This window comes from Bos mutus, chromosome 15, assembly GCF_027580195.1.
Source record: "Bos mutus isolate GX-2022 chromosome 15, NWIPB_WYAK_1.1, whole genome shotgun sequence".
Taxonomy (NCBI): Eukaryota; Metazoa; Chordata; class Mammalia; order Artiodactyla; family Bovidae; genus Bos; species Bos mutus.
The window spans coordinates 9,242,635-9,268,680 of record NC_091631.1 but is presented as its reverse complement, the minus strand read 5'-3'; positions in this window follow the sequence as shown (position 1 = coordinate 9,268,680).

Here is a 26,046-nt window from a genome sequence, read left to right as displayed (position 1 = left end):
ACCCAGATCTCCTACATTACAGGGGGATTCTTTATCAGCTGAGCCACAAGGGAAGCCCAAGAATACTGGAATGGGTAGCCTCCCTCTTTTCCAGCAGATCTTCCTGAGCCAGGAATCAAACCAGTGTCTCCTGCACTGCAGGCAGATTCTTTACCACCTGAGCCAGCAGCAAAGCCCATCCAGGTAGCCTCTAGAAGCTGAAAAAGACAAGGGTAACTGATTCTACCCCTGAGCCTCCTGAATAATCACAGGCCCACTGCTGCCTTGATATTAGCCCAGGGAAACTGGCTTTGGACCTCTGACCTCCAAAAGTGTCAAATAATACACTTCTGCTGTTTTTACCTACCAATTTTATGGTAATTTCTTGCAGCTGTTGTTATTGTTTAGTCACTAAGCCATGTCCAACTGTTTGTGACCCCATTGACTATAGCCCACCAGGCTCCAGAGTCCATGGGATTTTCCAGACAAGAATACTGGACGGGGTTGCCATTACCTCCTCTGGGGGATCTTCCCGACCCAGGAATGGAACCCCCGTCTCCTGCTTGGCAGGTGGATTTTTCACCACTGAGCCACCTGGGGAGCCTCCTGCAGTAGCAATAATACAGGCTTGACCACATTTTTTCCCCTTAAACCAGACCCAGGGGCTTGCATAAAATACAATTAATAAAATTATTAGATGAAGGAGGAAATGCTGTCCCATAATATGAAGATTGGAAGGCAAAGACAGGAGTGACAGAAGTGTGAGTAATACAATAATGTCATAAGGGATCTTGAACAGTCCTGAGAGGAAGCCTGACCTGAGCTGGTGGGACAAGCAGTGATCCACGGAGAAGAACCATCTGTCCTGAAAAACATAAAGAGAAGGAAGAGGTGAAGATGGCTGGGAACTTGCTGCCACAAAAGACGAGAATGTGTGTGGAACGATGCATAAAAAACTGATAAATGTTCTGAACCAAATCATATAGTCGCCCAGGTGTTTTCAAGGAATCGGTTTGACTTTAAAGAATTTCAAGCAAATCAGTGCTCGAAACAATCAGGTTTGGGGGTAAATTGGTGAAAGGCAGGAACAACAACTTTATTAACTGATTTTGACCAGGTTTTGTTTAACTGATTTTCAGAGGGTCAATACATTCTTCATTTCTTGTCACACCAACATCCCTCATTTGCCTAAGACTTCTTTCCTGTGTTATTTAGTCTCTTTTACCCCAAATATTCTAATATATTTGATGTTTTACTCTTTGGTTTGTATGGCTTCTTAAAAAGAAACATGTAACACTGCTTTCTCTGAATGCATTTTTTATAGTGTTATGCTATAAATCTCAGTTTGTGTCTTATAGTGTTATGCTATAAATCTCAGTTTGTGTCTTACTTTTTAAAAAGTCTAGTATTGCATTTCTAGATTTACACATGTCGCTATGTGTGCATCTCACTTCTAAATGCTGTTGGCGCTCCTTGGTGGAGCCTGTTACATTGTCCCTATTTATTTCTCCGGGGCTGGCTATCTAAACCACCCAGACTACTTCCAAATCATTGCAAACTAAGCTACAATAAATATCCTAATAGTGTCCCCTTACGGGTCCATGTAAGGATTTGTTTGAAAAGTGTATTCAGGCAATGACTTGCTGGATCATAAGCCACATGCATATATATATATACACACATATATATACACACACTTGATTAAATGCTGCCAAATTCCTACCCTGAATATCTACCTGCACAAGTTCTCACGTTCGTCAGGATCTCACGTTCGTCAGGATCTCACCTGGGTTCCTGGACCTCCACAGGACAGGGCTGAGTCCAGAGAGTAAATGGCTCAGGTGTGCAGGAGCAGAGAGAGCAACTGGGACTTCCCTGAACCAGAGCTAATCATATAACCATACCACTGAAGCTAAAGGTTTTCCTGGCTAGATGAAAGCTTTATGCCCCCAAAGGGGAGCCAGTGATAAAATCAAAAGAAAACAAAACCAACAAACCCACAAAGAGAAGGGGAAAAACTCATGAAACAAACCAGTGCTTTCGCTCTCTTTCCTGCCTGCATGCCTGCATTCCGGGTTTCTGCCTTTACTCTCTCCTTCGCCTGCGGAGATTCCCAGACTCCCAGGTGCAGGGTGGGAGGAGGAGAGAGGGGCGAGAAACTCCAGGAGAGAGCTCTGGCTCCACTGGTCTTCTCGTCCCCTCGGCGGACACTGCTGTTCCCATCAGCAGCCAGGGCTAGTGTTTTCATTTCAGAAGCAATCTCCACCAAAGCAGGGGCCAATCTGTAGCACTGAAAGCAAGGCTGAGTTCCCCTTACAGCGTGAGAAGAGGTTGGGGCCAGGATATTTGTCTACCCTGGCTCCACACCAGAAGGACTAAACATGCTGCTTACTGCCCCCTGGCCGCCTTTACAGCCACAGGCTGGGGCCGCCTTTCCACATGTGTCCTTCCAACAGCTGAGTTAGAGGGAACCCTCATGGCAAGACTTCAGATCTCCAAGTCAGGGAATCCAGATGTTGAGGATCTACCACAGTGAGACTCGAGAAGGCCGTGAGATGACTCCCTGACGTCTCATGAAAGATAATTAACCTGAGCTTGAAAGTAAAGTGAAGCGTTAGTCGCTCCATCAGGGCTAAGGATAGACTCAGTAGTGTTTGCGACAAGGAGAGGTTAAGATGGAGAGGAAGCTATTAGGTCATCCATGTGTGGATTCCTGGACTGAATCCCGTCCTGAGTGATCAGGACTGAATGATGCAGAACCTGGAGGAAATGGAGTGGCAGGACAGGAAAGCATCTTGTGCTCATCCGTCTCAGAGGAGACTATTGGAACCACCTTGGGGAGGCCCTTCTGGCACACGTTTCACACCATCCACACCTTCTTCCCTGTGCAAGGAGAGAGGCGGGTAGAGATGCAGAAGACCCTGGTAGAAAGAATTCCCTGCAGCAGGAAGAAAGATGCCATCTGAACCATCTCAGTCATCTGGTCTGATATGGGTACACTTTATCAGGACTTTATCTGCAAAGGCAAGCATATCATTTGTCCAAATTCCAGATCACATGGCGAGTGCTACAGAGGGTATGCATAAGGTTTATTAACAAATCCTGATTACTGCAATTCTCACCCACATCACCTCGCCTCTAGACCTTCAGTATATCTTGGCTCATAACAAAATAAACCCAATGAAATAAAAACGCAGTAATATTGCCCCTTTACAAAATCTCGTAATGGTTCTTCATGGCATTTTTGTCTACCATCTAAACTTCTTAACCTGACATTCGAGGCCTTCCATCTGATCAGATCAGAACAGGTCAGTCGCTCAGTCGTGTCCGACTCTGACCTGCAGTTTTTCTACCTTGTAAGAACTCCAGCTAGGTGCTGTCTCCCACGGAGCCCTCTCCCCAAATAGGATACCTCTGTTCTTTCCCACAAGTGGGCTTTCTGCATAGACACAACCCCAGGTCCCTCACCTCCTGCTAAGAATCAGTTTCAACGTTCTATTCCAAGAATTTTTTGGAGATTATGCCCCAAGATCATAGTCATCTCCCCTGTTCTCACTGCCCACTTGAGTAAGCCTATCATCACAGACATCACATGTCTAATTCACATCTGTGACCTCGAAAGCCAGCACAGCACTGCATGGCACACTGCAAAGTGTGGTTAGTGTCCCTCCCACCTTACTAATGGGTGGGAACAACGGCTTCAACTCAGGCCCCCCACCTACCCACATAAGGAAGAAATCCAACCTTTCCCTGTACAGTCCTTCTTTTCGCTGCTCCTCTCAGAATCCCCCATCTCAAAAAAGCTAATTTCTTTGTCTCAACACAGGAGTCACAGCCCAGTGATGCCCTCCTGCAACTGGCATATCCCGCAACAACTGTGGGAAATTGCTTGGCAAATTGCTCGGGGCTGCCTATCTCATCTGAAGCAAGGAGGCTGAGCTCTTTTCCCTCATACAGCTCCTTGCCAAGAACGTAAATGTTCTTCAGATTATGAGCGAAGAATGCTTCCTCACTTGTAATGCTCAGGCAAGTCTGACACCCCCAAATTGACCCAAGTTTCCAGTATCCCAACTCTGGAACACATTTCTCTCTCCATTCCCCCAGGACACAAATTTGCCATAGGGAGGTGAGCAGAGATAGGGAAGAACTTGAACCATCGTTTCGTCAAAGACATCAACTTCCTCTTCCTTCCCCATCCCCCAACTCCTTTCAACAGATTCAGCGCAGCACCAGTTTGCTGGCCCCGGGTCCTCTCTGCAGTGAAACTTTTAGAACAGAAGCCTTGGGGCCAGTGCCTGCCTTGGCACTGGCTGGAGTTAACATGGTCCACCCACTTTAAGAGGTTCCAGGAGCCTCGCATGTTAGAATGAAGATTTAGGATCTCCATCCTTTCTTCCAACCGCTTATGCAAGTGGACCCATATTTCTTAAGGAATCTTCACCTCATGACAATAGTCTTTCTCTCTCACGCACATAGGTATGTTTCAAGTGAGGGAAAAATCCAAGAGACCCAAGCAGCAAATCCTACAAAAAAAGAGGGCCAGGTTGACAGAACGAACATCGGGAAACAGACCCCCTCCTCGAACACACCTACTGCTCCCCAGTCGAGGTTTCTTTGTCCCATAACCAGATCTTCTGAGGAGGACGAAAGGCTGATCCAGGCTTCCATGCGCTGAGCCCAGCCAGTCCTTGTAGAATCGAGCCTCAGGTATTCCCACTTGGTGCCAGCACCCCTTTATTCTTTCACTTTAACAAACTCATTGGCATTTCTATTTCTTATTAATCAGCTTTAACACATTTTACAAATTGTCTTGGTAGCACAATCACCAATCCTCTGGATTTATAGAACTCACCTCACTTCCTAAATATCACTTTTGACAGAACATGTGTCATTTTCTATAAATATTGAAAAATCAATAATTGCTGCCAGAAATCCTGTAATTGTTCAAATCCCAGGCAAGATAGATAGAATGCCTAGAAATACCATTCTCGTTTAAAATTCAGAAATAAGACAGATCTGATTGCTTATTCCTCTGATGCTTCTACAATGCGCCTGGCTTCAATAATCAGAGACACAGCCTGCCTCCTTCACTCTTCCTTCTGCCACATTTTTGTAGCTCTATATCTATCTCTAAATGAACAGATTTAGCATGCCGCCTCATCAAGCAGAGGTGAGAGGCACAGGTCTGCATAAGAAACAAACATATAGCCAGCTGGGATGGGAAGGAGAGTAGAGTTAAATACAGGCATATGGTCCGAAAGTGCTGTACTGGTGGTACAGAATTTTGAGTTCTTTATGCACTAATACAGAATATACACATAAATTTATATTTATATAAACTGTTATTATATATTGTTAATGTGTTTATATAACATATTTATATATAGTTAATACACCATAGGAAATGGCAACTAACTCCAGTGTTCTTGCCTGGACAATCCCAAGGACAGAGGAGCCAGCGGACTATGGTCTATGGGGTCACAAAATGGTTGTACATGACTTACTGACTAAACAAATATACCATAAATATAATTTATATATTTAATTAGATATTATGTTATAGATAGTTACATTTAATATGAATACATACATATCTATATATTTAATATATATATTTAATTTATATATATTTAGTGTCATATAAATAGTATATATTATATAAAACATATATTTTAGTCATATATATTCCCTAAATACTGTCAAGATATATAGTAAGTATTAGAAAAGTTTACTGTTCCAATATTTTAGAAAGAAAATGAGATTAAAACGGTGTGGTATATACAATAGAATATGACTCAATAACAGAAAAGAAGGACATCCTGACATCAGCAATAATATCGGTGAATTTGGAGGCCATAATACTAAATAAAATAAGCCAGTCAGACAAATACTTCATAGTAACATTTATCTATGGAATCTAAAAAAAAAAAAAAATCTAACACCTAGAAACAGTGGTTGCAAGGGGATGAAGGGGGTTAGGAGATTGATGAACAGATGAAACGCGGGAGGAGATATTGCTAAAAGGGAACACATTTTCAGCTGTAAGAGGAATATCGTCTGAGGACAGAATGTATAAGTGTTGACTATAGTTCATGACACTGTGTCGTATAATTGAAATTTGCTAAGTGAAGACTTTGTTCTCATAGTAAAAGATAAGCATGTGAGGTGATGAAGATTAACTAGATCCCTTCACAATACATACATATATCAAATCAATACAATGTAAAGTTTTAATATCTCCTAATTTTATGTCAATTATACCTTAATAAAGCTGAAATTGAAAAGAAAAAGAAAATGAGGGCTTCCCTGGTAGTCCAGGGGTTAAGAATCCACCTTGCAACGCAGGAGACACTGGCGCAATCCCTGGTCTGGGAAGACCCCCCTCAGCCGTGGGGCAACTAAGCCCCTGCGCTCTAGAGCCTGCGTGCAGCAACTACTGGAGACCTCGTGCCCTAGAGCCCGCGCTCTGCTGCAAGGGAAGCCACCTCAATGAGAAACCAGTGCACCACGGCCAGAGAGCCGACCCTGCTCTCCCCAACCAGAGAACACCCGTGCAGCGATAGAGACTCGGCACAGCCAAAAGTAAGTAAATAAATAGCTTTTAAAAAAGAAAATGAGAAAAAGTACAAGCTGAAATATATTTTTCTGTTTTCCCAAGGGGTTGTGTCTTGTATACTATCTGATAAGTAAGCCAGGAAACTAGAAAAAGCTAGATACTAAATATTTTTGGCTTTGCATACCATGCGGTCTCTGTCAACAGCTAATCGACAACGACATCATAGCATAAAAGCAGCCACAGACAGTACATAGATGAGCAAGTGTGGCGGGATTCCGATGACAGTCCACTTACAAAAACAGGCAGCGGGCCAGGCACGGCTCCACTGGCTGACTGCAGCTTGTGGGTCCCTGGCTTAGAATACACTGGATAGATGTTCAAGGAAGTAGTGTGAAGGTAAACCAGGAGAACTACTGAAAAAGTCACTAACTTGTCACTTTTTCTCTGTTTTTTCTCTCCCCAAACTCTTCTTCCTCATGGTTCCAGACCCATTTGGTACCCCAGATTGAGAACCTGAATCTAAAATGGAGAGAATGAGACCAGCACATATTGATATGAACAGCAGAAAGAGGACCCCTGCATCGTTTGAGTGCCTGGATTCAGCTGTCCCTGAAATTACTGAAACTGTAGATATACTTCCTTTGAGTCTGAAGAAAAGGAAAGTATCTTTCCTATACCCATCTCGGCTGCATCCTATAACAGAAGACAGGAAAAGCACAAGCAAATTTATTTAATGTAAGTTTCACCTGACATGAGAGTCTTCATCAAGAAATGAAGAGCCAAAGAAACAATTCAACCTTAGTGTTTTTATACTAGTTTTGATGAAGAGTGGCAAGTCATGGGAAAATGTGCTAGGACAAAAAGTGTGAGCTAAGAGCCATGAACCAGGGGAAGACTTAGCAGAGCCTGTTTGTTCCAATTCTTCGTGGTATCCCTTCATCTTTGGCAATAAGGATGCTTCTTTCCTCCAGGTAAAGGGTGCACACCTCTCACAGAGGGTCTTAAGACTTGCTTCAGGGGAATGTCAGAAAGTCCTTCCTGCTTGTGCTGTTTCTCAAATTCCTTCAATTTAAAATATTCAACATGCCGAGGTGCCACATTTGGCTATTACATATTCTGAAGGCCCTAAATTCCCTTTTAGTTTTTGTTGATTTGGGTTCTTTTTGTCACTTACAGCTAACAGTGAGCAATAGATACTGATTAACAGTGCATTGTTTACTTACTCCTAATACTTTGGCCACCTGATGCAAAGAGCCCACCCGTTGGAAAAGACCTCAATGCTAGAAAAAACTGAAAACAAAAGGGAGAGACAGTCAGTGAGATGGTTGGTTGGATAGCATTACCAACTCATTGGACATGAATCTGAGCAAACTCCAAGAGATAGTGACGTCCAGGGGGGCCTGCTTCAGTCCATGGGGTCGCAAAGAGTCAGACATGAGCAAACAAATGATGAACAATGCAACTCTATGAAAGAAAGGCTTCCTCACCCTGTAAGCAAGGAGACAGAGGTGCAGAGAAGCGCACCTTCCGGGAATGCTTAGAGCCAGGCTGTGAGCGCTGAGGGGCTGATGGCACTAAGTCCCTCTGGTCCTGCAATCCTGACAGTCTGTCTTGCAAACTCGTGCATCTGGTGTAGCCCTCAGAAAAGAATAAATACACAGAATTCCTTCCAGAAGCCACTACTTGTGTCACTGAGTTAAATTCCTGTTTAACTAAGAGAAAATGGGTATCGACCACAGTGGGCTTGATTGCAAATGTCAGGCTCTTTGAATTATTAGGAACGACAATGAAAAATTGATTACACTTAAAACATCCTGTGAAAAGTTTTACAACTGCACATTAAGAAATGGTGTTAAGCAAATAGGAACTAATTGTTCTCAGCTGCACTGGTAATAGCCCTGTCTGCCTTCCTAGCACAATGCATATTCATTTCATTTGAACAAGAAAAGTAAATAAAAATAAAAAGTCCCAGATCTCATTCGCATTCAATCTCTGTAATTCTGAGCCTAAGGTTATCCTCCAAAGGGAGAAGAGAAATGCAACAAATGCTTTCCCCAGTCAGTTCAAACTGGTCTAGAGACCTCTGCCTGACCGCAGGTGCTAAACCTCCCCCAAAATTCACAGGATAAAAATACCACATACCATGCAATAGATGTGCATCTGAAACTTTGCCTGTGAATTTAAGGGATGGATTAAATTATTGTAAGGGTCCATAGGGAGTTCACTTTAAAAACAAATGAAAAGTTGTCAAAGTAAATCTGCCTTCTGCACTCACATGCCTCCCACATCAGCTGGCAGGATTCCGACCCAGAGTTCCATTTAGAACTCTGAGGTATGAGGATACATCATTAGGAGTCAGAATAGAGTACTCTGGTCAGCTCCCCACATCTCTTCCCACACTGTGATTCCTCCCTTCCTGTAGCAGTCTAAATAGGCTAGTCTATGTTGTAGGAACAAGCCATGCCAAAAAGTTCCGTAGCTTAAAACCACAAAGGTTAATTTCTCATTCAGTCAAAATATTTATCACAGACTCCTTCCAGTTTGCCTTGGACTTTCATCGTTTTTGCACTAACACTGCCAGAAAACTAGGACAGTGGTTAGAGAGCTCTGTACTGTATTATACCACATAATTGAACAACATATTCTTAGTTAGACCTTTACTTTGAGGTAAACCATTCCACAATGGGAGTGATAGGCATACTTTTAATTTGATGCTTGCTCTAATCCTGTTTTAATTGCTCTGTTCCCAAGTTTTCTCAATTATATCTTTTTCTGTTTGGAATTGGAAACTCGTTTACTCCTCTGCGGGTTTCCCTGGTGGCTCAGACAGTAAAGAATCTGCCTGCAATGCAAGAGTCCCTGGTTTAGTCCCTGGGATGGGAAGATCCCATGGAAAAGGGAAAGGCTACCCATTATGGTATTTTTGCCTGGAGAATTCCATGGACAGAGGAGGCTGGAGAGCTTGAGTCCAAGGGATTACAAAAGTTAGACATGATTGAGTGACTAACACTTTAACTTTTTACTCTTCTGTGAAGTACTTTTTGTGTATATAGTTTATTTCCCTTCATTACTGCTTGCAAATTTGCTCCTTTGCAAAATCACTGCAGATGGTGGCTGAAGCCATGAAATTAAAAAATGCTTGCTCCTTGGAAGAAAAGCTATGACCAACCTAGACAGTTTATGAAAAAGCAGAGATATTACTTTGCCAACAGGGCTCCATCTAGTTAAAGCTATGGTTTTTCCAGTAGTCATGTATGGATGTGAGAGTTGGACCATAAAGAAAGCTGAGCGCCAAAGAATTGATGCTTTTGAACTGTGGTGTTGGAGAAGGCTCTGGAGAGTCCCTTGGACTGCAAGTTATCAAACCAGTCAATTCTAAAGTAAATCAGTCCTGAATATTCATTGGAAGGACTGATGCTGAAGCTGAAGCTCCAATACTTTGGCCACCTGATGCAAAGAACTGACTCATTGGAAAAGACCCTGATGCTGGGAAAGACTGAAGGTAGGAGGAGAAGGAGATGACAGAGGATGAGATAGCTGGATGGCATCACCGACACGATGGACATGAGTTTGAGCAAGCTCCAGAAGTTGATGATGGACAGGGAAGCCTGGCATGCTGCAGACTACGGGGTCTCAAAGGTAGGATACAACTGAGTGACTGAACTGAACTGCTTGCAAATTTGCCCTCTTTCCCCTAAATATTAGCCATCTACATCAAACACATGATACTAACGTTTTGTTCTCTGAACTTTTACCATGGACTTACATTCACTGGTACATGGTCTGCCTCCCAAGTCACCTCAAGTGCCAGTTTTACCAAATGCTTTATCACAGAATAGTATGGATTTTCACTTTTCTAGTCTGAAACAGCTTATTTATTTATTTATTTTACCATTAAGTCCCTAAGCAAACGCCATATATTTAATTTTTTTAATGGCAGCACCATTTTGAGACACCAACTTCTATATCAGTCAGAACAAGCTAGGTTATGCTGAGATAACCAACAAACTCAAAATTTCAGTGGTCTTAAAAAAACTCAAGGGTTCAGTCCCAGTTCCTGCTTTGTGTCGATCATAGATCAGCAGCAGTCTCCAGGAACCCGAGCTGATGTGGCTTCACCGTTTAAAATGTCCGTGGCTGCCAAGGCACAGGGAAGTGGACACAGTACACCCTGAACAAGCGCTTAAATCTTCCCTCCAGAAGTAACACACACATCACTTCTGTTCACTTGTCACCTTGGTCCAGGCAAACCAGAGGAGCACACCCTTAATTCCAGAAGGACGAAAAGCACAATGTTGCAGAGAAGCCAGTTCTGATTCCAGTTTGGGAACTATTTCTTTGACTTGCTTTTTGTTGCTTTTTATTACTGTAATCATACAGAATGACTTGCTTAAAAGGACCCTGCCCCTCTGCCTGACTGTTAAACTAACGTGTCTTTGTTCAGAACCCTGCCCACCTGTATAGATGGCAGGAAGGAAGAGATGAACATATCCCCTGCCTGAGGTTTGCCATTCAAGGAGACATTTTCAAGATTAAAGGCCTTTTTACTTTGCTTTCTCATCTCCTCCCATCTCTGATTTATAGAAGAACCTGGCATCCAGACCCAGATAAAATGGTTATTTTGAGGCACTAGCTTGCCATCTTCTCGGTCAGCTGGCTTTCCAAATAAAGTCGTTTTCCTTGCCTCAACACCTCGTCTCTCGGATTCACTGGCCTGTAGTACGGTGAGCAGAGCGAGCTTGGACTCAGGCACACAGTTATGCCATATTCCCTGAAGAAGAGATAACTGTAATATTTGTGAGCAGCCCTAGTGACCACCCCAACCCCAAACTCAGTCTTCATTCTGACATTCCTAATGTGCTCTCTAAAACTCTTTCAGTCGTTAAAAGGTATACCTGACCCTAGAATATTCTCTCCATCCATGACTTCACTGATACTGTCTCTCTCTTAGATAATGATGGTCAGTAACCCCTTTCCTCTTCTTTTTCCTTCTCTCTCATGCACACAGTCATCTCCTTCTCTTCCCAGAATCACCTTGTAGGGTCAGAATGCTTCCTGTGTCATCACACCCTTCTCCATAGCAGCGGTAAAGAATCAGCCTGCAATGCAGGAACTGCAGGAGACATGGGTTTGAGCCCTGGGTCAGGAAGATCCCCTGGAGGAGGGCATGGCAACCCACTCCAGTATTCTTGCCTGGAGAATCTCATGGGCAGAGGAGCCTGGTAGGCTCCAGTCCAAAGGGTCTCACAGAGTCAGACATGACTGAAGCGACTTAGCAGGCACACACTCCAGACCATTATTATTCTTCCATCCTTGTGTAAAAACCATATTTCTTTGCTGTTCTTAAACAGACTCTATCCCTTCTAACTCTTCTCGTGGTCACCATCTAGCCCAGACTCTCTGTTCAGTGACCTTCTGAACACCAGTGACCTCTTCTTGTTTTCTAATACAACCACTCAAGCCCATGGCCACACTCCAGACCTTATATCCAGCTGGAACTTGTCCCCCACCTTAGAAATCTTAAATTTGAGTATCCCATTTTCTGGTTCCAACATCCTGTCCTTCCATTCCTGTTGGAGGCTATCAGTATTATAGCTCTCAGTTCCTTTACTTGGCTGTTAGAGTAATTCACATGTAAAATTGACCACCTCCCTCTTAAACACCTTACCTGCTTAAAACCTTCAGAAGCTCCCCATAGCACAGTGGTTTTCAAACTTGGTTGCACATTAGAGTCACTTGAGGAGTTTTTTTAAAAATCCTGATGCTAGACCACATCCCAGATTAATTAAATTCGAATGTTTTGAATGTCAAGCACCAGTACATTTTTTAAAGCTCCCAGGTGATTCCAGTATGCAGCCAAAGTTGAGAACCACTGACCTAGAAGATAAAGCCCAACCATGAAAGGTACGGTACTAAAAAATTGGCAGTTCTTTTTTTCTTCTCCCAAATGTCTTTTTCCAACCACCTGCATCAGATCATCTATGCTATTTATTTTCCTGGGCTCACCCTCAGAGACTGAATTATAGTGCTGCTGCTGCTGCTAAGTCGCTTCAGTCGTTTCTGACTCTGTGCGATCCCATAGACCGCAGCCCACCAGGCTCCCCCGTCCCTGAGATTCTCCAGGCAAGAACACTGGAGTGGGTTGCCATTTCCTTCTCCAATGCATGAAAGTGAAAAGTGAAAGTGAAGTCGCTCAGTCATGTCCGACTCTTAGCGACCCCATGGACTGCAGCCCACCAGGCTCCTCCGTCCATGGGATTTTCCAGGCAAGAGTACTGGAGTGGCCTTCTCCGGAATTATAGTGACTCTAGCTATATTCTCAAAATCTGATTTTCACTAACTCTCCAGGTGACTCTATTGCACACTAATAGTTGAGAATCACTTTCTGACTTACACATTAACTTAGGCACACTAAGCTTTTGATATGTCTCTATGAATATGGATTAGGGTAGCTAAGCCCATCAGACAAAAATGTGGCCTCTAGCACATTTGCATGTCTGTCACATTACTAAAGCGTGGAAAAGATGAAGTGGATGAATAGAAAAACCAAGATACCATGAGAGATCATGAAGACCAAGGGAAGATATATCCATAGAACTATCCTGGATTCTGATCATCTCCTGGTCAGTTCCACAGTGTCCTTCCATTAAACCCCCTTTACCTGAAAAAGGCCAATGTGAATCTATTCCTTGGATCCCAAATCTCCTGATTCCCTATTTTAGTACTTTTCAAACAGTAACTCTCTGTCCCTCAAGCTAAATAAAATTTGTTACATGAATCAATTTTTGGTGCCCCCAAACTCTGTTAAAGGTGACAGAACTTCTGGATACCTCTCTGTCACTAAGATAATCATGACAACAGTGTCATATTAATCAACTCGGTAAAGGTCTGAAGTCTCTATCTGTTCCTGCCAGAAACTTCCTGCTACTTTTTCCCCTCTCAAAAGACAGGACTCTCTTCCATATGCCAATAAATACTAAGGGCATCACATTTCTTACTCATATAAACCAAATCCCTTCTTCTCATCCACTGGTATCTAGATGCCAGTTCACAAGAGCCAGTTGTCAAATATTCAGGAATTTTGTTAGCTGGTTTTCAAATCTTTGTAAGTCTGAAATCAGCCATGGAGGGAGTATTTATACCATAAAAATTGGCAAATGCTACAAATCAGAGCTGGGTTTTTTGTTACTATTATTTTGGTAAAGAAAGTTTAATAGGAAAACACTACTCTCACATGAATTTCTTATTTATATGGCCATTTAGAGTTTACCAAGGTCTTCAAATCCATGATTACATTTGAATTCCCATATACTATGAAGAAAGTATTGTCTTCTTATTTTTGCATAAAGACTGAAGCTTAAAGTGGTTAAATAACTTGCCTATTGTCCCTGAAATTCAAAGAAATAAAAAATAGATTTGATTTCTAATTTATGCCTCTCTTCAAAGCAGTACTTTATTTAATGAGGTTAATAACTTCTAAACCTATGGCAAAGGCTACAAAGTCTTTGCCTGATTCATTCATTCCTGAATTGCATTCATCAACAAACAGTTTATTGAGTAACTATTGTATATCAGACTCTGTGCCAGGCACTGGGATTATAAAGATAAATAAGACACAGTTCTTGTCCTCAAAGACTTCCCTGTCTGTTGGGAAAGAAAGACATCTTAACATATAAATCACAGTGGAGTATGGTACATAGAGCCCTGGACCGATATATATTCACTGTGGCTGGGAAGAAGTCAGATATCTGCCAATGAATTGTGCTCTTGATGGTAATGAAGTTTATCCCATTTTTAACACAACCAGAAATGGTACTTTTAAAACCTCATGGTCTCATTCTTCGCAGTACATATAGTAGATGACATGACAATTCTAGGAAACACATCACTACCTATGTAATATGCCCCAAGATCAGGGACAGGAAGAAAAGACTCATTTTTCCCTCTCAGATGTACACACCCAAGCAATACAAACATATTATTGGTGGTTTCCTTATATCTGCCAAGAGGCAATATGTCAAATAAATAATTTAGACTAGCTGAGGCACCGCTAGAAAACAAAGCCATCAGTCATCTAGGCTGCATTATTGATTGCCAATAACAAGATACTTGCTAAGACAAATGACTCAGCTAGTCTAGTCATACTAGTGAGGTTTTAGCCTATCTCAACTATATAAATCATATTGAACTGTTTGTTGTTTTAAGATGTACAAACATATCTATAATCATTTTGTCCCCCATTTTTGCAATCTATCTAAGGTGGCTCTTCATATGCAGAATGTAGATTAATTATTTGCCCACTAACACAATTTTCATTTCTCTGTTCAGATGTTACCAAATGTCTGTTGCATCTATTTAATGGAAAACTTCATCTGCTTACACCTATTGCTATAACACCTAGCTATTGGTTTAGAGAACAAAAAGATTGCAAAATGCAATCACTTTAATCAAATTAGTTTGCTTCTGATAAATCAAGGTGTGAGAGAATAAAGAGGCAATGATTAGAGTCAACAGACCCAGGTTCAAGTGTAGCTTGTTTGTAGTGTGACCCAGAACATGTCTTATTAAAGGTTTGGTTTCCTTTACAAAACTGGAATAACAGCAGCTGACCTGTTACCTCATGAGGCTATTGTGAAACTAATGAAAAAGAAAATAAATTTTAAAGCACTTGACAGAGATGCCGAAAGTGTTTCAACACAAACACATCTTCTTGTGAACTGTCGAGCATAGGTGTATCTGTTCGACATCTCAAGTGAAAACAACAGAACGGCCAAATTAAAACAAGCCCAGAGCTGCTGATTTGCCAAGGGACTCATTGCAAAGGTGTGAGATCCGAGGAACCACAAGAGAGAGTTCGGGAGCCTGATACTGGCAGCATCATGGCTGTGATTACAAAAAGCCTGAAAAGAAGCAAGGTGGGAGGGATTATGTAAAGAAACCAGCAGGACAGAAACATGAAGATCAGGCTACGCTGAGAAGAGCAAAGATCTTCTTTCACAGGCACAACTGGCCCCAGGTGACCTCACAGTGAAATAACTAGAGAGATGTATTCTCCTTTCTCCCCACTGGCTATACCCTACCAGGCTCCAGGAGCTACACATGCTTTGTTTATGTAACTCACACAGGTCAGGATCCCAGCACAGAGAGCAAGGTGCAAAGGGGAAAGGTCTGTATCTGGAGGGACAAAGGCAGAAATCCAGCACAGTAGGAGACAACTTTTGTTCTGATTATTTTATCACTCAGAATATCCACCCCAAAGCCACATTCTACTTTTCCTCTCCAAAGCTTAACATTTCCAGGTAAACAGTGTCAGAAGTGAGTTAAATTGCAGGACGCCCAGCTGCTGCTGCCAAGAACCGATTGCTGTGGGTGAAAAGCTCCACATATTTGGTGACCAAAAGTGTCAGAAGCGAAGCTTTGTTAAGTAGTACAAAAGTAAAGGAGAAACACACAGGAGGAGAACAGTAGGTTTTTCTTTTATAGCTGTGTATACTCAGCATCATGGGAGAGAAAATGCCATTTAGGTCAGGATATATAGGGACCCTAGCATGAACTACAAAGCAACAGTTTATACACAAATGTACATTCGATACATCTTCACAGTGGCTCTAATTTATCTTGCTGAAATTTCAGAATACAGAGACAAATTTCCTAAGTGATCTCTGTGACTGGGTTGGAGTTCTTTCCAGTCCTTTCTAAATGACACATTTCATTCATTATTATTTGAGCAGCCAAGCGTGGCATAATTATAGCTGTAAAATAAAATTCTTGTTGCTGCCAACATTTTTCCATTCTAACCCACCATCATCGTCATCCTGTGCCCTAACTGCTACTCATCTCACACAGACTGATGGAGAAATTAACACACAGCCAGAGAAACAAAACAGGGCCCACAAATAAAGCTTTAACATGGACCTGGCTTTAATATAAAATCACACTATCCATGCCCATCCAAGTCAGAGAACAGCTGTAGAAAGAACCAAAGTTCTCCATTTTCTGATTATATTTTGCTTCATTTTCACAAAAAAAGAGGAAACAGAATGAGCTTTAGATTTCCCCAAGCTTGACTGTGAATCTCATTTGTTCTCTTTATGATTTTGAGCAAGTGACCTCTCTGAGCCTTGGTTCCCATATCCAAAACATGGGAATAATACCACCTATCTGGGTCATTGTGAGAGATGCAAAACTTATGGCACAAAGTCAGTGTTTAGCGTTATGAATTATTGGATGGCTTTAACAACTGTGAGCCTAGTTTTCTGGTACAGAAAAGCTTCGATGTCTAATATAGTGGCAAGAAGCTTTTCATTCCTATTATGTCAGGGTTCTCTTTCTTAGAGATGTGAGGTCTGAGACAAGCGATGGTATTCTATCCATAGCTCCCTGGCAAGTCAATCACTCGGCTAAAGTCTGTGAACAAGTAATTCTTTAGAAACGGTGCTCCCCAGGAGGAACCAATTGATAGTCCATGTCAAGCAGGCATTGCTTCCTTCCCACTCCTGTGTTTGTTTTTTGGTATGTGTGGTTTTCTCATGCTCACATGAGGAGAAGTTCTGACCAGAATAAACTCCTGCACTTATCCCACGCTCTGACTCAGTCTTCTCTAGAAGAGGCGTCATCTGATTATCCGTTGGGAAAAAGTATCTGGACAGGTGCCAGTCCTCCCTAAAAGAATGTGTGTGTCACCCTGCGCCTCTGCATTTTTGATCGTTTCACAGGGGTCCAGTAATACCTGCGGCTGAGTGAAAACCAGGTTTTCTAGATTCAGTGTTAATAAGCTCATTTATGTATAGTTAGAAGTTGCAGCTTCCATGATGAGTTTAGCGGTGACATTTTTCTCTCTAGTCTGCCTTACTCTTTTGTTTCAATTCCCAATGGATACAATACTTAAAATAGAAGGAGGGCTATTATTTGGGGGGCCCTCTCAAACTTATGAAAAAACAGTGTTTTCATAAATAAGACTTCATCACCACACTCACTCACTGTATCAAAACCATTTCCAAGTTCCTAATTACAGTGATTCCCCCAAAGCAGATTTGTCACAATTTGTTAACAGAGTAACTTAATGTAGATGTCACAATTTGTTAACAGAGTAACTTAATGTCTGCTACATTTATCTGGCAATGTGCCATGGAAGCAGCAGATTCCCAGCTGGCTAAACCCAAGATCCAGAATCATAAAACTGATTTTATTTCTAATCTCTAAGGAATCGATAACCTCTTCTAATTCAATAGTAACCCAGTCCCCCAATCTCTCTGTCAGATCTTCTTCTGAGGGAGAATACCAATGTTTAATTTTTATGTCAAAAAGACAAAACAATTTTAAATGCCCTATTTCTATAGCACTTTTCAAAAAAAATTTTTACATTTATGTTGGTTTTGCTTTCAGTTCACTTTCACATTTGTGTGTTTTTCATCCTCATAATGTTCTGCAAGGTTAAAAGAGAAGGTATTAGTCTAATATTTTTAAAGGTAAAGAAAATAAGCTTTAGAGAAGCAGTCGTGATTAAGGCTACAAAGACAATAACACAGTTAAAACTGAAGTTCAATTTATCCAATAACAGCTTACTTACAGTCTAGTTGGAGAGGCAGAAAAGTAAACAAGAAATTATGGTCCAGATCACAGTTACCATTCCAGCCACCGTGGGAGACCACATAGTAGGGACTCATGATCTAATCTTGTAGAGCTAGAGAAGACTTGCTGGAGGAGAGTGAAGACATAAGTTTTAAGGTTTGAATGTTGCAGGCAAAAGGAACAATCTGTTCAAAGCAGGAAAAAATTGCTCAGGGAACCCTAAATTGTTCAGAAGGCTGGAGTGCAAATTGCGAACACTGAGCAGGAAGAGGTAAAAGTGGAGAAATAAGCAAGAACCAAAGAGTACTGGCTTTTTTCTTCAAGTATAAAAGTACAGACTTCATTAAGAAAATATGGACACCTCATGAGACCATCTCTCATCAGATTAAGTCAAATATAATATATCAGTGCCTCTTTACCGCTCAAACCCAAAGCAAAACCAAAGACAAGGATAGAGTCCCCAAAGGGTCAAAATTGGTGCACCGTAACAAGGCTACTCTCTGTTTGCCCGAGAAGAACATTTTAGTGTAAATGACAATTAGCTATAAACCTGACAATATATTCCCAAGATCATTCTGCATTCAATGAGCTGCTCTTCCAAGCAACCTGCATTTCATATCAGTCACTGTCTCTCAGGGCTGAGTGATGAATGGCTGCTGTGTTTTCAGCCAGCTGTGCTTGGGCATTCTGGTAGAATGTGACTGTCAGATGATTTGATTTTTTAGCCCAACTTAAGAGTTTTCTTCGGAGAAGGCAATGGCACCCCACTCCAGTACTCTTGCCTGGAAAATCCCATGGATGGAGGAGCCTGGTAGGCTGCAGTCCATGGGGTCGCTAAGAGTCGGACATGACTGAGCGACTTCACTTTCACTTTTCACTTTCATGCATTGGAGGAGGAAATGGCAACCCACTCCAGTGTTCTTTCCTGGGGAATCCCAGGGACGGGGGAGCCTGGTGGGCTGCCATCTATGGGGTCGCACAGAGTTGGACACGACTGAAGCGACTTAGCAGCAGCAGTAACAGCAAGAGTTTTCTTTTCCTTTTCCTTCTAGGACAATCAGCTTGTCATAAGGCATTACATTGTTCAATACATATACATTTCATTCACACACATGCAAGCAGAGTTATTTAGAAATAAGAATCTTCTGACATAGGCAAACACAGACACACACACTGATGTTCAGTGGATGCAGATCTCAGAATGGCACATCCACAATATACAACAGTAATAATTCCTTACATTTGCATAGTACTTTTTATTTATAATTTATACACAGCTGCTCCCCAAAAGGATGTGAGACAGCTATAGCACTTTATAATTTATAAAGCATTCCATCTTCTGACAAGCCTGTGAGGTAGTAAGAACAGAGATTAATATTCTTTTCAGTAAGAAAAGGAAAACCTGAGGCTTAAAAAACTAGGGTGACTTCTCAAAGCCTATATCCAGAACTCAAAAAGCCTTGAGCTGTGTTCTTTAAAACTTGCACTGGACTCTCTCCTTTGCCAATCTGTAGCCCACTAGGCTCCTCTGTTCATGGAATTCTCCAAGCAAGAATACTGGAGTGGGTAGCCATTCCTTTCTCCAGAGGATCTTCCTGACCCAGGGACTGAACCTGGGTCTCCCACATTGCAGGCAGATTCTTTACCTTCTGAGCCACCGGGGAAGCCCCAATAATCTGTGTACCAACAGTAATCCTTAAAGACAGTCTGAGATACAATTAAATTTTAAACTCATCACAGGTATGAGAACATATTCCAAATACTCTGCACTTACTCTCCATGTCCCTACCCTCAGTCTCTGAAGTGTTAAGAATGATTGATAATATTTATTGAGTGCCTAGGATGTGAACAGCATGGTTATAAATATTTTGCCTGTATTGTCTCATTAAATGCTCACATTAGCCTTTTAAGTTAGCTAATATTAAATCCATTAATGGATGAGAAAAGTGAGGCAGAGAAAAATTAAATAACTTGCCCACACAGACATAACTAGTAGGTTTTAGAGTTAGATTTCACACCAAGGCAGTCTTAAAGAACCATTTTTTGGCCCCTATTCTATTTTTTCTCTCTACCCAGTAATTTCTTCAGAACAGATGAGTCACAGGAAATGAGTTTTGTGCCAATAAATAGGTCTGCTCATATATACGATGTGTAGTACGCTCCTCTTTTCCCACGTGCTTCAAAGGACCGATGACTCTTCAGATGACCCGTGCAATCTTCTCAGAATCGGTATAAACCCTCCCAAATCCATATGCAAGCAGAATTTCTCCTGGAGTTATCCTCCTGATCGCAAACTTCCATCCCCACGATAACCAGTCAGCCTGGAGTCACTGTCTAGGCAGAGCAATTTGACTTGTCCCATAGGTTATTTTACAAAATACCAAAGCTATTTTGTAACCTCCAGATTTAGAGACATAATGGTGACTCATGATGCCTTTTTGCCTCGTATAGCTATACTACCATTGCCACAACAATGCCCATCCACCTACTGCTGAACCCACCACACTTTTGCCTTCCCACTTTCATCCCTGATAGGTAACATGTGCTGTTACTTATGGGGTTCCCTGGTGGCTGAGATGGTAAAGAATCTGCCTGCAATGTGGGAGACCCGGGTTTGATCCCTGGGTTGGGAAGATCCCCTGGAGAAGGGAACAGCAATCTACTCCAGTATTTTTGCCTGGAGAATCCTATGGACAGAAGGGCCTGGCGGGCTACAGTACATGGGGCTGCAAAGATGACCCTGAATCATCTCTGTAGCTTACAGCATTTCTGATTCTTTTAAGCCTGAACCTCTAATAATTGCTACCCAACTGTACCCAAGGGGTCTTAGCTAGGTAAGAGATTGAGTGGTCATTAGAAATACCAGAAAAAGGAAAGAGAAAGAGATTAAAATAGAAATAAAATGGAGCAAAATTTTTGGATAATAACTGATGGTAAAAAAATTTCCAGGGAAAATAAAAGGATCACCAATTTATGGTCTATTCCCTCATCCTGACATATATTATTCCATTTATGACACATGCCTAAATGCCATTCAAAATATTCTAATCTTGTAGCAAGGATAAATGACGGATTCTGGTTCAAACTGTCAATGTCAGAATCAATCTCATGTGATTTTTATAAAAGTTTCTTGCAATTTTCATTGAAAATAGCCTTATTTAGCTGACAAGAGTAATCCAAGTATTTAGGATATTTAGCAATGTCAGTGCTTGCACAACAAACCCAATCTGTGTACCCAGTGTACTCGTCATGTAAAGCCTGGGGAGGAAGACAAGATTAATTTAAAAAAAAAGTTTAAAGATCTTTAGCAGTAAAAGATATCAATACCAAGGAAAATACAAGAAGCTTTTATATTTAAATATTTATAAACCTTTGGTAATGTTTCAAACAATACTGAAAATTTACTAAGTGTCAGCATTTTGCCAAGTGCATTATGCACATCATCTCATTTACCTTTTCTATTAGGTAAGTAATATTTTAGACCCTTCTCCCATATTGAAGACAAAATACTTGATGCTCGATGGTAATTACAGTCACACTTCTAGTAAGATTCTAACAAGTCCAGTTTGCCTCATCCCTCAGTGAAATTAAGCATTTCACTCTATCACCTCTCAGCAAGCAAAAGGAAATCAGAACATAAAGTAAATACTGATTTTTTAAATGTGCTTTAATAACAAACATAAAAGTCCAGTCAATTGCAACATGTTTTATGGCAGTACAAGCAGGAAGAGGGGAAATAAAAGTGTGCTATTTTTTGCCTTGTTTGATAGAACTAGATATGAATTAACTTCAAGTTTGTTAAGTTGAAGTTACATCTTAAGAAAGATATAAGTTTACATATGCCTGTCCAAAAAAATTTTAAGCCATCACTGATAAACTAAAAGTAAGATGTATAACTTTGAAGTCAGTAGTGAGGGAAAATAGAACAAAGCAAACTTTATCAATTCAATAAAGTAAGAAAAAGGTAAAAATATAAACAAGATGTGGCAGGTTTATATTTTCTAAAGGTGATCACACCGCTCTATATACTAGCCCACGTTCTTCTTAAAATGTGTTATGATACATCGCCATTGAGGAATGAAGTCTACGTTCCCCTCCCCGCCATACGCATCTCGTTGTTCACTGACTCAGTCCTGTCCGACAGTTTGCAACCCCATGGACTGCAGCACACCAGGCTTCCCTGTCCTTCACCATTTTACGGAGCTTGCTCAAACTCAAGGCTAGGTCATAAAAGACAAAATAAGGAAAGAAACTTTGGAGTTAGCAGAGGCCAAGAGAGAACCCTGGAGATTTGTAAAAAGCTCCCCTCAAGGATTCATCTGAGTACTGACAAGAACATGGAGGTGAGGAAACTACTTAACACCAGATAAACAATCACCCCAAGGAGTGGTGGCTGCATGGGCACAGGAGGGCCTAGGGAGCTACTCCACTTTCAAGGTCAGGAGGGGTGGCGGTGAGGAGATACCCTTTGTCCAAGGTAAGGAGCAGCAGCTGCGCTTTGCTGGAACAGCCGTGAAGAGATACCCCACGTCCAAGGTAAGAAAAACCCAAGTAAGACGGTAGGTGTTGCAAGAGGGCATCAGAGGGCAGACACACTGAAACCATAATCACAGAAAAATAGTCAATCTAATCACACTAGGACCACAGCCTTGTCTAACTCAATGAAACTAAGCCATGCCCTGTGGGGCCACCCAAGACAGGTGGGTCATGGTGGAGAGGTCTGACAGAATGTGGACCACTGGAGAAGGGAATGGCAAACCACTTCAGTATTCTTGCCTTGAGAACCCCATGAACAGTATGAAAAGGCAAAATGATACGATACTGAAAGGGGAACTCCCCAGGTCAGTAGGTACCCAATATGCTACTGGAGATTAGTGGAGAAAACTCCAGAAAGAATGAAGGGATGGAGCCAAAGTAAAAACATTACCCAGTTGTGGATGTGACTGGTGATAGAAGCAAGGTCCAATGCTGTAAAGAGCAATATTGCATAGGAACCTGGAATGTTAGGTCCATGAATCAAGGCAAATTGGAAGTGGTCAAACAGGAGATGGCAAGAGTGAACGTCGACATTCTAGGAATCAGCGAACTAAAATGGACTGCAATAGGTGAATTTAACTCAGATGACCATTATATCTACTACTGTGGGCAGGAATCCCTCAGAAAAAATGCAGTAGCCATCATGGTCAAGAAAAGAGTCCAAAATGCAGTACTTGGATGCAATCTCAAAAACGACAGAATGATCTCTGTTCATTTCCAAGGCAAACCATTCAATATCACAGTAATCCAAGTCTATGCCCTAACCAGTAATGCTAAAGAAGATGAATGGTTCTATGAAGACCTACAAGACCTCTTAGAACTAACAGCCAAAAAAAATGTCCTTTTCATTATAGGGGACTGGAATGCAAAAGTAGGATGTCAAGAAACACCTGGAGTAACAGGCAAATTTGGCCTTGGAACACGGAATGAAGCAGGGCAAAGGCTAATGGAATTTTGCCAAGAGAACACACTGGTCATAGCAAACACCCTCTTCCAACAACACAAGAGAAGACTCTACACATGGACATCACCAGATGGTCAACACCAAAATCAGATTGATTATATTTCTTTGCAGCCAAAGATGGAGAAGCTCTATACAGTCAGCAAAAACAAGACTGGGCGCTGACTGTGGCTCAGATCATGAACCCCTTATTGCCAAATTCAGACTTAAATTTAAGAAAGTAGGGAAAACCACTAGACCATTCAGGTTTGACCTAAATCAAATCCCTTATGATTATACAGTGGAAGTGAGAAATAGACTTAAGGGCCTAGATCTGATAGAGTGCCTGATGAACTATGGACTGAGGTTGGTGACATTGTACAGGAGACAGGGATCAAGACCATCTCCATGGAAAAGGAATGCAAAAAAGCAAAATGGCTGTCTGGGGAGGCCTTACAAATAGCTGTGAAAAGGAGAGGTGAAAAGCAAAGGAGAAAAGGAAAGACATAAGCATCTGAATGCAGAGTTCCAAAGAATAGCAAGAAGATAAGAAAGCCTTCCTCAGCGATCAATGCAAAGAAATAGAGGAAAACAACAGAATGGGAAAGACTAGAGATCTCTTCAAGAAAATTAGAGATAGCAAGGGAACATTTCATGCAAAGATGGGCTCGATAAAGGACAGAAATGGTATGGACCTAACAGAAGCAGAAGATATTAAGAAGAGGTGGCAAGAATACACAGAAGAACTGTACAAAAAAGATCTTCATAACCAAGATAATCATGATGGTGTGATCACTCACCTAGAGCCAGACATCCTGGAGTGTGAAGTCAAGTGGGCCTTAGAAAGCATCACTACGAACAAAGCTAGTGGAGATGATGGAATTCCAGTTGAGCTATTCCAAATCCTGAAAGATGATGCTGTGAAAGTGCTGCACTCAATATGCCAGCAAATTGGGAAAACTCAGCAGTGACCACAGGACTGGAAAAGGTCAGTTTTCATTCCAATCCCAAAGAAAGGCAATGCCAAAGAATGCTCAAACTACCACACAATTGCACTCATCTCACATGCTAGTAAAGTAATGCTCAAAATTCTCCAAGCCGGGCTTCAGCAATACATAAACCGTCAACTTCCAGATGTTCAAGCTGGTTTTAGAAAAGGCAGAGGAACCAGAGATCAAATTGCCAACATCCGCTGGATCATCAAAAAAGCAAGAGAGTTCCAGAAAAACATCTATTTCTGCTTTATTGACTATGCCACAGCCTTTGACTGTGTGGAGAATTCTGAAAGAAATGGGTATACTAGACCACTTGACCCGACTCTTGAGAAACCTGTATGCAGGTCACGAAGCAACAGTTAGAACTGGACATGGAACAACAGACTGGTTCCAAATAGGAAAAGGAGTACGTCAAGGCTGTATATTGTCACCCTGCTTATTTAACTTCTCTGCAGAGTACATCATGAGAAACACTGGACTGGAAGAAGCACAAGCTGGAATCAAGATTGCCAGGAGAAATATCAAGAACCTCGGATATGCAGATGACACCACCCTTATGGCAGAAAGTGAAGAGGAACTAAAAAGCCGCTTGATGAAAGTGTAAGAGGAGAGTAAAAAAGTTGGCTTAAAGCTCAACATTCAGAAAACGAAGGTCATGGCATCTGGTCCCGTCACTTCATGGGAAATAGATGGGGAAACAGTGAAAACAGTGTCAGACCCTATTTTGGGGGGCTCCAAAATCACTACAGATGGTGACTGCAGACATGAAATTAAAAGATGCTTACTGCTTGGAAGAAAAGTTATGTCCAACCTAGATAGCATATTCAAAAACAGAGACGTTACTTTGCCAACAAAAGTCCATCTAGTCAAGGCTATGGCCACAGTTGGACTGTGAAGAAGGCTGAGCGCCAAAGAATTGATGCTTTGGAACTGTGGTGTGGGAGAAGACTCTTTAAAGTCCCTTGGACAGCAAGGAGATCCAACCAGTCCATTCTGAAGGAGATCAGCCCTGGGATTTCTTTGGAAGGAATGATGCTAAAGCTGAAACTCCAGTACTTTGGCCACCTCATGCAAAGAGTTGACTTATTGGAAAAGACTCTGATGCTGGGAGGGATTAGGGGGAGGAGAGGAAGGGGACGACAGAGGATGAGATGGCTGGATGGCATCACCGACTCAATGGACGTGAGTCTGAATGAACTCCGGGAGTTGGTGATGAACAGGGAGGCCTGGTGTGCTGCAATTCATGCAGTCGCAAAGAGTCGGACATGACTGAGCGACTGAACTGAACTGAAACAGTCACCTAAACAGAAACAGGGAACCAGTCCTACAGAACACAGACAGCCAGGAATATTTCTGTTCCTACAAGCCAGAAGAAAAAACTTTGTAATCAACCAGAATGATGTAAGGTATTCAAAAGGATATTGGCTTTTAATGAAACAAATTTAGTTCTAGAATAAAGGCTGTTTTGG